The 16,204-nt window shown below is 41.6% G+C and overlaps 1 protein-coding gene across 8 annotated transcripts in view; it reads right to left on the bottom strand.

Moving 5' to 3' along the window:
• Positions 1–9,553: 9,553 nt before the first annotated feature.
• LRRC8B (leucine rich repeat containing 8 VRAC subunit B) overlaps positions 9,554–16,204 on the bottom strand; it is an 85,627-nt gene continuing 78,976 nt past the window's right edge. For 3 of the 8 annotated variants that reach the window (XR_012035012.1, XR_012035014.1, XR_012035017.1), the window contains exon 12: positions 15,961–16,125. The gene's annotated coding sequence lies outside the window, so the exon portion shown is untranslated. Of the gene's footprint in view, positions 10,491–14,124; positions 14,222–15,738; positions 15,837–15,958; positions 16,126–16,204 lie in introns of those variants that run through there. The other 5 variants (XR_012035018.1, XR_012035019.1, XR_012035016.1 and 2 more) reach the window with 4 other exon arrangements.

The following is a 16,204-nucleotide window of genomic DNA, read 5'->3' as shown; positions in this document are numbered from 1 at the left end:
GAGAAGCCATTCTGCTTATGTCTTTAAATTCCCGCCCCTCTTTGCCACCTCTTCCTCTCCCCAAAAGGAAAAACACTTTACTAAATGCTGCATTGTCTCTAGGACATGTGCTGTACACTATGGACCACACCTGCAGATATAGTGATGCTTTTATCCTGCTTCCCCTTCAGCTGACACTTCTTATGTAATATTCTAAATACTATAGAAGTAAATATGCTAGATTCAATATAAGCTTAAGTTTTATTACCTTTTAATAATGCACATTTTTATCAAATCAAATAAAGATCAATGGATGTTCTGTAAAAACAAAAACAAGTTAGATGGTAAATTGCAATCTTCCTTTTCCAAAGGAAAACCTCTCTCAGATGCCTCCAAAATTTTCCATTTCCACTTGTGCTCCCCTGAGTTAGCTCTCATTGCTTAATGGCCACACAGGGGCCACTGCCTCCTTCCTGGCCTCCTGTCTTTGCTCTCGCAGACCACTCTCCGTGCAATTGTCTATCTAACCTTCCAAAAGTATAGCTGTCAGCATGAATATTCTGAATGGCCCAGAGTAGCTGCTCAGTAAATCACCTGCTTTAAGTGATTCCCCACTGCCCAAAGGAAAAAGCTTAAACTCAAAGACTTTATGTTTTGTAAATAATAATAAGAGACTATGACATCATAAAGAATACATTTGGTCTTTGTTCCTGGTTCCTGGTACAGAGCTCCTAAAACCCTTGGAATTTCCCGAATGATAGAAGTGTCTTTGTTAAGCTAATGAGGTGACTCATGTGGGCTTTTAGAGAGTTTCAGGAAGGGGGCTGGACTGATGTGTGATTAGAGTATTGGAATTTTAGCCTACCCCGACCTGAGGGAGGAGAAGTTGCAGGGGCTGGGAGTTGGGGGGGGGCAAGAGATTGAGATCAGTCCTGTCTTCTTAATAAAACCCCAGTAAAAACTCTGACATCAAGGCTCATTGGAACTTCCCAGTTGGTAAACTCACAGAAGTGCCTGGAGGGTGACACACTCTCTCCTAATCCAAGGGAAGAGGGCACAGAATCTGAGTTCTGTCCTAGGCTCTCTTTGTTTGGCTCTTCTTCGGTTGTGTCCTTTCAACTACAACTATAATCATAAGTATAGCATTTTCTTGAGTTTCATGAGTCATTCTAGTGAATTCTCAAACCTGAAGGAGTCACAGAATCCCCAATTTTGTAGCCAGTTAGGCAGAAGTTTGGGTGGCCTGGGGACTCACTGAGACTTGTGACTAGATCTGAAGGGAGGACAATCCTGTGGAGGGCTTTGCTCTGAACTTGTGGAGTCTGCTTCAACTCTAGATAGTCAGGGTCAGAATCCAGGTGGGTGGAAACAAAATCCAGTATTAAATAGCTATCACTGAATCTACAGAAATAGAGTGTGTCACCAGAGCATGATTTTGGGTATCACAGCTGTAATGGAAAGATTGATTTACCAAAAGCCTCCTCAAGACCACAAAATGATAACACTGCTTCCTGTGCTCTGGCTTACACAGAACCTGTTGGGTTGGCCTCATGCTAAGGAACCGTGCCTGTGAGTCATTTGAAGAAAGAAGAGTCAAACTATTTTAACTAGCCTAGGGCAAGGCATTTGAAATGCATTATGATCTGTGGTCTTAATTCCACGGGGTCCTACCAGTAGTGTATTTGGGTGAAGACAACATAAGAAGTGTCCTTCTCCACTTAGTTTCCCTGAGACATATTCCACCCAGACAAGACAGAGGGGCCGGCAAGTTATAAGTAAATGGGTCTGTTTTTTGTGAAGACTTGGAGTCCTTTGTGCTGTCTACACCCTAGTAGCACTTCGGGGAAGAATCTAGCTGCTTCTGGTGACGGTGTTTTGGCAAGAGAGAGGCCACTGTCCATTTGTTGCTTGCCAACATATGTTTCCAATTTTTTGGAAAACACAGCAACAGAGGGAAGGAAAAGAGAAGCCCCAAGACACTGCACACCTCTTGCCTACCAGACTCCATATGAGTGCTTTCCCTTGAGTTATGACACTGATTTTAGCCTCATAGTGTCTCTGGGGGAAGAGGAGGAGGTATTATCACCCACCTCACAGAGACTCAAACCATGGCTGTGAGTTCCCCGAGGCCTCCCAGCTCATGAGGTAGAGAAGCAGCAGGAGAATTCCGGGCGGAATCCGAGTCGGCGGCTCTGGGCCTCCCGCAGGCACACTGAGGTGCATGCACTGTGCTTGAGGAAAGCAGAGAGAGGGTCTCTTTTCCCTCCCAATCTAGAGTAAGCTCCTGAACCTATTTCCCCCAGACAAGCCAGAGATTGCCACTGGAAGACAACATTGAAATCTTCTGCAGCCTTCTCTCTCAGCATTCTCTCATTTAGGCAAATTGGTGCTAATTCTGGGGCAGGCGGGAACAAGTAGTCATTGAGGCCTCCTGGGGACATCTTCGGGGCAGCCTCCCCTGCGTTTCCAGAGTGCTCCCCTACGCCTCTGAAGTAGCTCTGTCTGCTGCCAAGCAGCAAACAGGGACTGTTCCAGCAAGCATCCTTGATGATGCATCAAATGTGGCTGAAGCCACACTGAGAGGCCGGGGACCTGCCCCATCAGGTGTCTTGGTCGCAGGTACGAGCTTTTCCAGCCTGGTAGGCCGGGCCCGACACTCGAGGCCCGGAGCAGAGTGCCAGAGCCTGGAGGCCGACGCCCGAAGGACACCCAGACAAGACATGCTGACCTCCACGGGGTGGCGCGGCCACCAGCACAGCGGCGGCCTAGGACGGTGCCTCACGGGCCCCAGATCCTGAGCAGCCCGTGGGCCGCAGGCGGAGGGCAGCCTCCCCAGAGAACACCTTGAGCTGAGCACACTCTCCCTCCCGTTGCCGAAGGTTTCATGGCAGTTGATTTCCCATGGAAACAAGCAGAAATCTGTTTTCATCATCTGGCATTTTTAGTTTCCTAATTTGTATGAGAACCTGGAGATACGGCCATATGGTACATTCATTACCCCAGAAAGCTACAGCTGAAAGAAAAATAGTTAAAGCCAGTCTTAAACCCAGAAAGCTTCAGCATATGCCTTCACATTACTTTCCTTAATCTCAGAGATTGTCAAAAACGCTGCCAAAATAGTTGTTTCTGCTTCGGCTCAATGCTTCCAGCAAGATCCCCTTTGGAGCCTTGGTGTGCGCCTCTCCGCAGTGGGGCCGCCCCTCTCCGCTCCAGGCCCAGACAGAGTGGAAGGAGCGGGGCCTGAGCCCCGGCCTGACCCCTGCTCTCCTTCGTCCTGTGACCTTGGGAGGAAACGGTGCTTCTCTGGGCCTCCTTTTCCTCATTCGAAAACATCATTCAATCATCCAGCAAATACTTACTGAACATCTATTTTGTGGCAGGCACTGTTCTGAGAATTGGGAAAACAGTAACGAAGAAAATAGGACCCTCACCTTTGTGGAGTTTTAATTCTTTGGGGGGGGAGACAAATAAGAGGGTAGAAGGCGTAATATATTAGCTGGTAATAGGGGTCATGGAGTACAACCGAACAGGGGAAGGGAGTATTTGCACAGGACGGTTGCAGGTGTGAAATGTGCTGGTCCAGGAAGTCTTCCCCAGACAGGAGGCAGCCGAGGAGAGGCTGGAAGCAGGTGTGTGGGTGCGTGTGCCAGGTGGATGGCAAAGGAAGAGCATTTTGTGGTGACGCCCTCAAGTCAGGGACTACCTCTGTTTTTGAGAAAGAGCAAGAGGCCCAGGATGGCTAGAATCTGTGAGCGTGGGGCTTTAGAGGTCACTGAAGAGGATTTGCCTGTGGTGGCTCCCAGAGGGTTTTGAGCTGAGGGGATCTGATCTAAGTTGTGGTAAGGTAACTCTGGCTGCTACGTGGAGAATATGCTGAAGGGGGACAAAGTTGGGCTGCCATCACCATGACTGAGAGGGGGCCCGGGATGGAAAAGACCAGGGGACTTGGCATTTAGTGGAGAGAAGGGCTTGAATTGTGGCCTATATGTTATTCAGAAGGAAGAACTGCTGGCGCTGCAGAGTAGATGTGGGTGTGAAAGAAATAGGGGAGGGAGGCATCCTGGGTGGCTCAGTGGTTTAGCACCGCCTTCAGCCCAGGGCCTGATGCTGGAGTTCCAGGATGGAGTCCCACGTCGGGCTCCTTGCATGGAGCCTACTTCTCCCTCTGCCTGTGTCTCGGCCTCTCTCTCTCTCTCTGTGTGTGTGTGTGTGTGTGTGTCATGGATAAATAAATAAAATCTTAAAAAAAAAAAAAAAAGAAATAGGGGAGGGAAGACTGGCTCCACAGTTTTAGGCTGGTTACCTAAAGGAAGAATGGAATGTTCATTTTCTGAGACTGGCAGTAGTTAAGGGGAATAGGTAGGGAGGGATGGCACATCTGGAATTCAGTTTGGAGCATGTGAATGGTGAGATGCCAATTGGAAAACCAAATGAGTACAATGAAAACATGGTACTCAACAAACAGTAAAACTTATCAAATCAATAGATCTAAAAGAATGACTGCTTTTGTCTTCAAGAAAAATAGGAGTAACCTCTGGTGACGCCATGCGGTGAGAAGCCAAGAAGCCTGAGAAGTAAATCATTTTGAGAAATGAATTTTCTGTGCTTTCCCAGCATGGTCACTATTAACATTGCTATCTCCTTGCAGTTAATTATCTAGTTAGTTATCTAATGGGATTTCAAAGGTTCCAAAATCTGAAGGTAAAGAAAGGTCTTGTCACTGGAACATACAATATAGAAAGCACAGGTCCAGGGCATCTGGGTGGCTTGGTGGGTTAAGCATCGTACTCTTGATGTCCTTTCAGGTCATAATTTCAGGGTTGTGTGATGGAGCCCCAAGTCAGACTCTGCACTGGGCATGGAGCCTGCTTAAAATTCTCTCAAAGAAAGAAAGAAAGAAAGAAAGAAAGAAAGAAAGAAAGAGAAAAGAAAGGAGAAAGAAAGAAAGAAAGAAAGAAAGAAAGAAAGAAAAGAAAGAAAGGAGAAAGAAAGAAGACAGAAAGAAGAAAGAAAGAAGAAAGAAAGAAAGAAAGAAAAGAAAAAAGAAAAGGAAAAGAAAAGAAAAGAAGGAAAAGAAAAGAAAAGGAAAAAGAAAGCCCACATCCACCCAACCATTTATTTGGTCTCTTTAGGAAGGTTACAGAGTACCATAGTCTGAATGTTTGTAACTCCCTCTCCCAACCCCCGCCTCCCCAAGACCCTGACCAAACTGATATGTTGAAATCCTAATCACCAATGTGATGGTATTAGGAGGCAGAGCCTTTGGAAGTCGTGAGGTGAGCCCTCATACATGGGATCAAGGCCCTTATAGAAGAGACCCCACAGAACGTCCTGCCCCTTCCACCATGTGAGGACATGGTGAGAAGTCAGAAGCCTGCAACCTGGAAGAGGACCGTCACTAGAACCCAGCCCTGCTGGCACCAGATCTTAGGTTTTCCAGCATTCAGAACTGTGAGAAATAAATACTTGTTGTGTAGCAGCCACCCAGTCCATGGCATTTTGTTATAGTAGCCCAAATGGGCTAAGCCATATAGGCTGGGATTAGAAGGAGGGTATTTATGACTAAGGATGAGTAGAGAAGACCATGGTGCCTATGCCCATCTCATTTGAAGAGACTTTCTGGCCCCCAGATATAGACGGCTGTGAAATTGGAGTTAAGCTGTGTAGTAGAAATGATGATATCTAGTTTTCAAGGTGGCCCAGAGCCTGGCTCATAGTAGGACTCTAAGGACAAGAACTCTGTGTTATTAATCTTTGAACTCTGAGTAGGTACATAATAATGTGCTTATTTCCAGATTGGAGTGTACTCACTTTATATATTAATACATTTATATTATGTATATGTTAATTCTAACATATAGTAATATTTCTAAGGTCCTGGAGACTTCAGGATCAGGTCAAGGTAAAGTTAAGACTTTATTTTTTTAAATTTTTTTAATTTATTTATGATAGTCATACACAGAGAGAGAGAGAGAGAGAGAGAGAGAGAGACAGGCAGAGGAAGAAGCAGGCTCCATGCACCGGGAGCCCGACGTGGGATTCGATCCCGGGTCTCCAGGATCACGCCCTGGGCCAAAGGCAGGCGTGAAACCGCTGTGCCACCCAGGGATCCCTAAAGTTAAGACTTTAATCGCGAGCAGCGTTACCAAGTAGAAATATAATGCAAGCTACAGAAGTAATTTTCTGTTTTCTAGTATAGACATGTTAAAAAATAAAAAGAAAGTAATAGAATTGATTTTAATGAAGTAACTTAACCCAAATTATTATCCTTTCAACATGTGACCCATATAAAAATATTGATATATTTTATTCTGTTTTTAACTAATTCTTTGAAATCCAGTGTGTATTTCATACTTACAGAACATCTCGATTACAACTGGCCACATTTCAAGAACTTAATAGCCACACATGGTTAGTGACTACCGTACTGGACAGCATGGTTCTGGTGGCAATAGGGAGGGCTTTTTTTTTTTTCCTCTTGCTTTATATTTTTATGAGCCTGACATTCAACTACAGAAACATGGTGTATTTTCAGGCAGTCAGATATTACTTATGGTCATCCTGATGCCGCGCTTTAAAATGTTGCCTTCCTCTGATTTTATGCTAAAAATCTCTATGATGAGAAAGCATAAAAATAGTGGTGGGGGGAGGGATACAAATAACTCAGAACTGGTGGCAGGAGATCTTCTGAGAAATGGCACTCATAGGAACTAAAAACAAGGGGAAAACTATCTTGAAAAACATAGAGCTCTTAGGCACAGGATACATGGATAAAGGATACTTTAACTTGCATTTCAGTTTATCAGAATAACTTCATGTACTTTTGCAGACCCAATCATATCTCTAACTTAGAAAATTCCTCGCGAGTCCAGATTCTTAGTGTTGGTACTTAGCGGAGAGAGTTACTGCAAGTAAGACTTCTAGGCACTTTAATTGCATTAATGCACTTAATCCTTCTAATTGTCCTATGCTCCTTATAACAAACCTGTAACAGGTTTGAATCTCAGCTCTGTCACTTGCTAGTTAGGAAACTTTCTGAGATTCAATTTTCTAATACGTAACGACTTACTTCATAAGGTGGCTGTGAAAATTGACCTGAAATGTGTGAAATGGACACAGAACAGTGCTTGACATATAGTAAGATCTCCATAAAGGTTACTACTATTATTGGTGACAAATGGTTACTTTACAAATCTTGAGGAAAGAGGTTACAAATGTTCTCCGGTAAGGAGACCACAGGATTAGAAACTCTTTTTTCTAGCTATTAACAGGCTATAAATAGACAGTGGTTTTCAGCTTCAAGAGCCACCGTTTCCCTTGTTCATATATTAAAAAGCTTTGGAGGGTATACTCCAAGATATCAGAGAATTGTTTCTACATTATGTAAATCAAGAACTTATTTCAACGTCACTAACATTTTTTAAAGCTTTTATTTATTTTTATTTTTAAAAAGATTTTATTTATTTATTTGAGAGCGAGAGAGTACAAGCAGGGGGAAAGAGGGGTAGAGAGAGAATCTCTCGAGCAGATAGATCCTGCACCAAGAGCAGAGCCCTATGTGGGGCTGTGCTGGATCTGACAATCCTGAGATCATGACCTGAGTCGAAACCAAGACTTGGACCTTTAACTGATTGAGCCATCCAGGTGCACCTAAAGATGTTATTTTTAAGTATTTTCTACACCTAATGTGGGGTTTGAACTCAAAACCCCAAGATCAAGAATTGCATGTCCACTGACTGAACCAGCCAGGTACCCCCCAACATCACTAACATTTTTAAAGTAATTTCTTTTTTAAAAAATTGTTTATTCGAGAGAGAAAGCATGAACAGGAAGGAGGGCAGAGGGAGAGGGAGAAGCTGAGCAGGGAGCCCGATGCGGGGCTTGATCCCAGGACCCTGAGATCATGACCTGAGCTTAAAGCAGACACTTAACTGACTGAGCCACCCAGGTACTCCAAAGTGATTTCTGAATAGGTAATACATGCGTGTGATACAAAATTAAAAGATAATACAAAAACAAGATATGCAGAGAAAAGGGTATACAGTATATGAACAGAGAAAAGAGGCTAAGCTAAAATAAGTGCAAAAGCATTTATTTGGGGTCTCAGAATTGCAATTCAGGAAACACAGATTTGGGCAGCAATCGAAAGTGTACCCTCCCACTCCCCATCCCTGTGGTCGCCATAGAGGGAACAAAAATCAAGTGTTTTTAAAGACAAAAGGGAATGCCTGTATATGTTGTTTATAAAATTTTGATTGGTGTTGGTGGCAGAAAGCCAATCTTGGCTGAATATGATTGGTCACTAAAAAGTCTCTTACGAGAGGAAGTTGCAGGTGTTCAGACTCAGTCTTAGAGTATTTGCTGTTTGGCCCAGTTCAAAAGTTCATGGTTCCATCAGGTGAGGATGTGGATAAGGCTCATCTCCTTTATAACTGCCTGTTTTAAACTGTCTGTTTAAATACTTTTTGACATAAGTAATCTTAGTTCATTTCACCTTTCACATGTCTCCTTTTGATGAAGATCGTGCTCTAAAAGCAACGCTGATCAACCACAGGTGACTTAGTCCCTCATTGCTGGGATGCACCTGTCCCAGGAAGTCATGTCTGGTGTTAGGGAGAATTTTAAATCCCTGATGATTGTCATTAGGGTCAGGCCCCATTTGAGCAATAAGATGGCTGTCAGGAAATGGTCTTAAGCAGTTTACTCATGTGGGGCTTTATGAGGTCACCTGGCATTCCAGATGAATCAATTTGTGGACTGACCATAATCAGATGCTTATAGAGGTTTTTGCAAGGTTATAAGCATAAGCAGAGCAATTAGCAAAAAATATGTATATATAAACCTCATGGACATTAGACATTAATCTAAGAAATTGTTAAGAATGTTGGATTATTAAGTATCTAAGGATCAGTATAAAGCAGGTCTAAGGAAGTAAAACTTTACATTAATTTTGGCAAATCAGCAGGCACGGGACAGTTTCATTTTTTAACAAGATTGATTACAAAGTGCAAAAATGGAGTCATTGTTGGCAACTCCTCTTTCTCAGTGTTTAGTTGAGCTAGGACAGATATGACTGGGGAAAGGCTGTCGCAAGTATGGAAACACCTGGTTGTAAGGTAGCATTTATAAGCTTGTGGTTATAATCAACGGTAGCATTTGGAACTAAAGAGAACTTAGTTGTAGGAGGTCTCTGACATTGTGAACAAATCAGAGTTTTTGGTGACAGATCTAACAGTCAGAGAGGTTTCTTCCTTTTGCAGTAAACTGAGAAATGTGGGTACGGGCACTGTCTCTCCAAAAGACAGCGAAAAAAACAAAAACAAAAAAACAAGGTAGAAGCAACAGTGAGAAAATGGTAAACAGACCTGGTGGGGTCATCCTGGGAAAGTTGTCTCTTTCAGCTTTCATCTGCTTCAATTCCTGGAAAATTTTATTTATAGGTCACCAGTTGGTGTGTAGGTCTGGTCAGGATTTGGTGTTTTGTTTTGTTTTTGAGATGTGACCTGTGAATCCAAGGGTCTTTTTCTTGGAGTTTGCTGGCACAAGGATTGGTTAATTGTACCTGATGGGAGTCTTGCCAATGGGGTCAAAGGGAGTCTTTTTGGAGATGTCTTTTTTTTTTTTTTTAAAGAGATGTCTTTTCTAACAGATAAAATCTCCGAGTTATAAGGTGTGATGTTTAAGATTTTATTCCCCAAGAGCACACTGTGAAAAGAGTGCTCTACCAAAGCACAATTATTTTAATAGAAGCAATTAGGCCCTTCCAACATTGAAGTGTGTTGTCTTTTGTCAACTGTGGATCAAAGAAACCAAGGCTATGAGTATTGGGTGTCCTTTTATAGGAACAGATTCCTATTAAACTTATGCAAATACATACATTTGTCATGAAAAATTAGAATATTTAACAAGAGTTTTAAACTCTGGATGTAGGGAGAAAAAAATAAATGTTTGACCTTTGTTGTAAAGACATTGTACCAAATCGTGGTAAGTTAGAGACAGCTAAAAGCAAAGGGGAAAAGGAGATCCTTTAAACTTGGAAAACAAAACATTAAGAAAACATTTTTTTTTAATTAGAGTTTTAGGTATTTCATATAATTTCTACAACATTTATAATATATACTTATGTAAATACAACATAGAGAAGCATAGTATTATTTTTATTTGACATTGCTTCCCATTAATTTGCATATCAAATAATCCTAATTAATGTAGTATCTCTCTTTTTATAAGGAGAGGGAACAGATCTTTTGAGAAATTCCAGAAGCCCTCGAGAAATTCTTAGTTACTTTGAGGTCAAAAAGACTTTATTTAGAATGTGATTTGGGGAAGTCTGTCAAAAATATCAAAAGGTCTAAACATTTGATGAAATAGAATCATAGATTATTAAAAAGCGATATTTAAGTATTTATTTGACCAAAAGACTTCAAAGGCAAATACAAAGGGTCACATAGTTGGAAGCAAAACAGCTCTCTCAATACCCGAAGACTTGGTTTACTTGAGTAAACAAAGATCTGATGAAGACAAAACATAGAGCCTTTGTTTTTAGGTAGATTATATTAATGGTAAAGAAAAGTCTTTGTTTACAATTTTCTATTAAGGGCAGCTATCCAATAATTTAAGAAACTTTGTCCTTTTAACAGAGAGAAAAATCGAATTCCAATTATGTACCAGGGTATTTTTTGAAATGATTTTATTTATTTGAGAGAGAGCGAGACAGTGCACGTGAGTGCGCATGAGCATAAGCAGGGGGAGAGACTGAGGGAGAGGGAGAAGCAGACTCCCCACTGAGCAGGGAGCCTGGAAGCAGCGTTCATCCCAGGACCCTGAGATCATGACCTGAGCTGAAGGCAGAGCCACCCAGTGGCCCCTCAAGTGGTCGTTTTTTAATTTCAAAAACTTATCTAGAAAAGAAGTGATGTTTGGCAGTTGTTACAGAATAATTAACAGATTTACTGTTACAGGATAGTATAATTGCTTATGCATTGCATTAAATGAATATAAATTCCTTCTACATAGTATAGTTAAAATAAGCCATATACTTCTAGGAAAATTACAGGGTGAGATTTATTTGTCTACAGACGCATCCTGACATTGCTCTGCTAGTCTGGAAATGATAGAACAGGCAAGGGCAATAGGATCCCCATACTGTTGCTGAGGACAGTTGTTCTAAATTGAGTTAGAATAAAGATTTGAAAGATGGGACAGCTCCTACACTGATGACAGAGCTGTGCATACCAGGGCAACCACCACCAGAATCCCCAGCCTTGCAAGTAGTTACAAGAAATGGGGGAAGTTCCTTGTAAACAAGGAATGTTGCCAGGCTGTACATCTGAAAAGACAAGGCAACAAAGTACGAACCCATCAAACAGTGATTACAGCCTGGCCTTGAGGAGTTACCACGGGTCTGCAGGACAGAAAGGGTGGTGGTTTGGTATTGGCCTTTTCAGCTGGCTGCGTAGACCTTCTGTTGCTCAGTTTACTGCGGTATTAAGAAAAATGGCTTTTTAATATGCTGGATCCTTCCACAGCAGGAAACATAGTGTGTGTTATGTCCCAGCACATACACATATACGACTATGTAAGTAGCTGAAATAAGAGTTTAATAAACTGACACATATTTTCTATTTTTAATCTATCCCATGTGTACATTTAATTTTTCATTTTATGAAACTATTTTTCTCATAATATTTTAAAATTTAAATTAAAAAGCCAAAAGTAGGGATCCCTGGGTGGCGCAGTGGTTTAGCGCCTGCCTTTGGCCCAGGGCGCGATCCTGGAGACCTGGGATCGAATCCCATGTCGGGCTCCCGGTGCATGGAGCCTGCTTCTCCCTCTGCCTGTGTCTCTGCCTCTCTCTCTCTCTCTCTGTGTGTGACTATCATAAAAAAAAAAAAAAAAAAAAGAACATTAAAAAATAAAAAGCCAAAAGTAGGTAAACTTATGTTTGGCATTTGTTGTTTGTCTTATTTGGAAAGATAATTTAGATATTCAATGAATATCCATGATTTAGTTTAAACTTAGTATATGCTTTGATCTTATTTATATTTATTTAAATTACCTGTTTTTAGTAATTACACTTGGATTAACCATTATACAGCTAATTATCATTTTAAGTCATTTTTTGCTGTTGCTGACAAATTTTGTATTATAGAGATAATATGAGCTTACTTGACTAGTAAACCCAGGTTTAAAAAAAAAAGTGGTTGATCTCATTATATTTAATGCTGATAATTCTGAAGACAGGATTAAGCCAACAAATTTGAATTAGCTTTTATTTATTAAAGATTATTTTATATTATATGAACTTGAAAAAATTTTGGGTTAGTTTTTATTATACTTCTGAGAACTTTAAGAATAGTTAATTTAGGGCACCTGAGTAGTTCAGTGGTTAAGTGTCTTCCTTTGGCTCCAGTTGTGATCTTGGGGTCCTGGGATCAAGTTCCACATCAGGCTCCACCCTTGGGGAGCCTGCTTCTCCCTCTGCCTATGTCTCTGCCTCTCTCTGTGTGTCTCTCATGAATAAATAAATAAAATCTTAAAAAATACTTATTTTATAAGCACTTGACTTTTCTTAAGCCAATTAAATAGAGCTCTTTTATGAACTAATTTTGGCAATACAATTCTGAAGTAGAACAATACCACATATCTCTAACATATCCATATACGCATACAGATACAGAGATGTAATCGTTTTTTTTTTTTTACATAATCGTTTTTATTTTTGTTTTGTTTTGTTTTGAATTTTAGCCATGCCTCAGGTATGACACTCAATAAGAATAGTTGGATCCAAATTATGGTTTTAGCATATGGACAAAGTTAGGGCTACTAGCTTAGATGGCCAAATTCTTTTATTAAAGGCTTTTCTATTATTTGTATGTTATAAGGATCCTTTTAGAACTGTTTTTTGAAATCACTGGTCTTTTAGAAGACCAAATATACAGAGATGCTCAGTTGGTTGGGTGTCTGCCTTTGGCTTGGGACATGATCCCAGAGTCTTGGGATCAAGCTCCACATTGGGCTCCCTGCTCAGTGGGGAGTCTGCTTCTCCCTCTGCCTCAGCTCCTGTGCATGTTCTCTCTCTCTCTCTCTCTCTCTCTGTCACTCTCTTTCTCTCTTTCAAATAAATAAAATCTTTAAAAAAAAAAAAAAGAAACTTCTGTACATCAATCAAAGGGCATATTCTATTGTCTCCCAGTAGTTTGGATTCCTCTCTTTTAACGGTGCCCCTTTAAGGTAGATTGATCTAAGTTCAAGTTTACCCAGCATGGCTTTCATTTAACAAGCATATGAGTAAGTTGGTAGAGATCAAAATTACTAGGTTTATAAGTTTGAATGACCAGGGTTTTTTTTTAAGCAAACTCTAGAGGGTCTTGATGGGTATTAGGAAATTCTTCAGTAATAGCTCATAATTTAGCTTTAGTCCAGGGGTGATGAGAAACAAAAAGGAGTTCCTGAATCCCCTTCATTAGAGTTTATCTCAAAGGGCACTTGACTGAGTGGAAGATTCAGAGGGGCTTCAAGGTTGTTGTAGATGAGAAGCACAGCTACTTTGGGGTATATAGGTAGAAGTTGGGGGAAAGAACACAGAGGAGAAGTAGCAGTGACAGTGGTTGGTTCAGGAGCTCCAGAAAGCTTTCCCATCTCCTTTCTACTCTGGGGAAGGTCAGAGTTGTCTTTAGAAAGCCAGGATTAGTCTATTGTAAGGAAGAGAGTTTTGAGTCATTTGATTGCTTGGAGGCCTCCGAATACCAACTGAAGTATGCTTGGTTATACTTATTTTACTTGGTTATATGCCTTTCTAGCTGTGCATGCAAATAAATGAATTTCAGAATGTCAAAGGATCTCCAAAGTGACCAATGCAATTTTAAAGGTAGAGCACTCCCCCAGATAACTCTGGATGGGAAAGTGTTAATCCCCTGTGAGTCCTGGATGGAGTCAGACAAGGATGTGTGAATCCCCTGTGAGAAATTCTACCTAACAGAATTGGGTCAGAGGAGTTTCACTCCTCTGTACAAGCCAGCAGCAAAATGACACCCGAAGAGAGGCTAGAACCACAACCAAGGGGGAGGTTCAGAGCCAGGAGGACTGGGCACAGGAGCTTGGGCTGTGGGGAGACGACATAGCACAAAAGGTTCAAGCAGTTACCTTGCTGGTCCAACAGCAGCACCAAGTTGAGGTAGTGTGTCACTTCAGATCCTGCGTCTCCAGACACCGGATATGTCAACTGAGAAAAGAGGCAGAGCTAGCATAAAAGCAAAAGCATTTATTTGAAGTCTCAGAATTGCAATTCAGGAAACACAGATTCAGGCAGCAACCCAAGTAACGCCTCCCTTCCCCGCCAAAAAAGATTTAAAAGACAAAAGGGAATGCCTGTATATGCTGTATACAAAAATTTTTTATTGAAAAAAGAAATTAAAAAATGTTTTTTTTTTTTTTTTTTTTTTTTTTTTTTTTTAAATGTTTTGATTGGCGTTGGTGGCAGAAAGCCAGTCTTGCCTGAATATAATTGGTCACTAAAACTATAAGTGTCTTACTGAAGGAAGTTGCAGGTGTTTGTGATAGGTCCTTGGAATATTTGCTGTTTGGCCTGGTTCATAAGTTCATGGTTCCACCAGGTGAGGACATGCATAAGGCCCATCTCCCTAATGGCCTCCTGGGTCCATTAAAAAATCCCTTGACATGAGTGGCCCCGTTTCATTTCATCTTACACAAGGGTTGCCTGTTTTTGTGCATCCACCTGATAGCATGTGAATATCCAAGCTTAAACACACACACACACACACACACACACACACACACACACCACACACTTTCAAATACTCAAGGAACAAATGTATTCCATAGGAGTCTGTTGTTTTAACTGAGATATTCCAAAGCCATAGCATTCATAAAAGCTTGGGGCAGGAGTTTTAGTTTAGGAGTACTGATGAATGTTTCCCCAGGGACACTTTCTTGCAGGCTCACCGAAGTAGCTACTGATACAGTTAGCAATTGCCTCACCACGGGTTCCAGAGAGGTATCAATAATCAAGTATAAGGAATGAGAAGTGGGTGGGAAGAGAGCTCAGAGAAAGGGAGGGGAAACTGATGAATACCTATCTACTGTCAGATAGGGCTCCAAGAATTTTAAAGGTACTATCTTACTTAATTTTCTCCCAACTCCCTGGGAGATGGTTATTATTCTCTCTCATTTTACAGTGAAAAAACTGAACTGTAGAAAGGGTAAGTGACTTGCCCAAAGTGAAACAGCTAGAAAGTTTTGGAGGCGAGATTCAACGTAAGTCTGGTTTATATCATAGTCCCAGGCCCAACGACTTCCACCCTCTGGGAAGGACGGAGGGGAGCAGGGAACCAGGAGGGTGGAGATGGCTGAACTGCTAGTTGCTCTAAATGCTCTAGGAGGGGGTGGGAGGTGAAATCTGACTAACGTTATAACATCGAAAACACACCCAATAGGCGGAAACCACAGACGACAACCCTTCTCTGTCTCAGCACCTCTTCAGACATGTGAACTCCTTACCAGGCCACGTTTTAAGTACTCACAGAGGCCCAGTCTAATACAGACACAGAGATGGTGAAGTTTTGTTGGAAGAGTAGACATTCTACTTTTATGTGCGCTGCCTTAGTCCATCCCCAGAATCCCTACTTTTGTGGCTAACTGGAAGTCAGTTTATGATCACTCAAGAACATAACTAGGTTTTGTTTTGTTTTTTTAAAGATTTATTTATTTTAGAGAGAGAGAGTGCAAGCAGGAGGAGGGGCAGAGGAGAGGGAGAGAGAGAATCTCAAGCCGACTCCGAGATGAGTGTGGAGCTGGATGCAGGGCTTGATTCCACGAGCCTGAGATCAGGACCTGAGCTGAAGTGAAGAGTCAGATGCCTAACTGACTAAGCCACCCAGGTGCTCCACTAAGATTTTTATAAATCGAAATCCACCCCCCCCCCCCCAAAAAAAAAACAAAAACAAAAACTAGGTATGTTCTTCAGTTCTGGTGGTGTTATTGTCACAGTTTGGGCTGCTTCAACAGAATACCATAGACTGAGTGGCTTAAACAGTAAAGAGTTCTCACAGTTGCAGAGGTTTGCAGTCTAAGATCAAGGTGTCACCAATTCAGTTCCTGGTGAGGGCTCTCTTCCTGGCTGACTTCCTGCCCATCACAAGAAAGAAAGAGAAAGAGAGCGAGCGAGCTCTGAGCTTTTCCTCCCCCTCTTCTTTTTTTAAGCTTT

The sequence above is a fragment of the Canis lupus genome, chromosome 8, assembly GCF_048164855.1.
Source record: "Canis lupus baileyi chromosome 8, mCanLup2.hap1, whole genome shotgun sequence".
NCBI lineage: Eukaryota > Metazoa > Chordata > Mammalia > Carnivora > Canidae > Canis > Canis lupus.
This window is presented reverse-complemented; position numbering and strand designations above follow the sequence as displayed.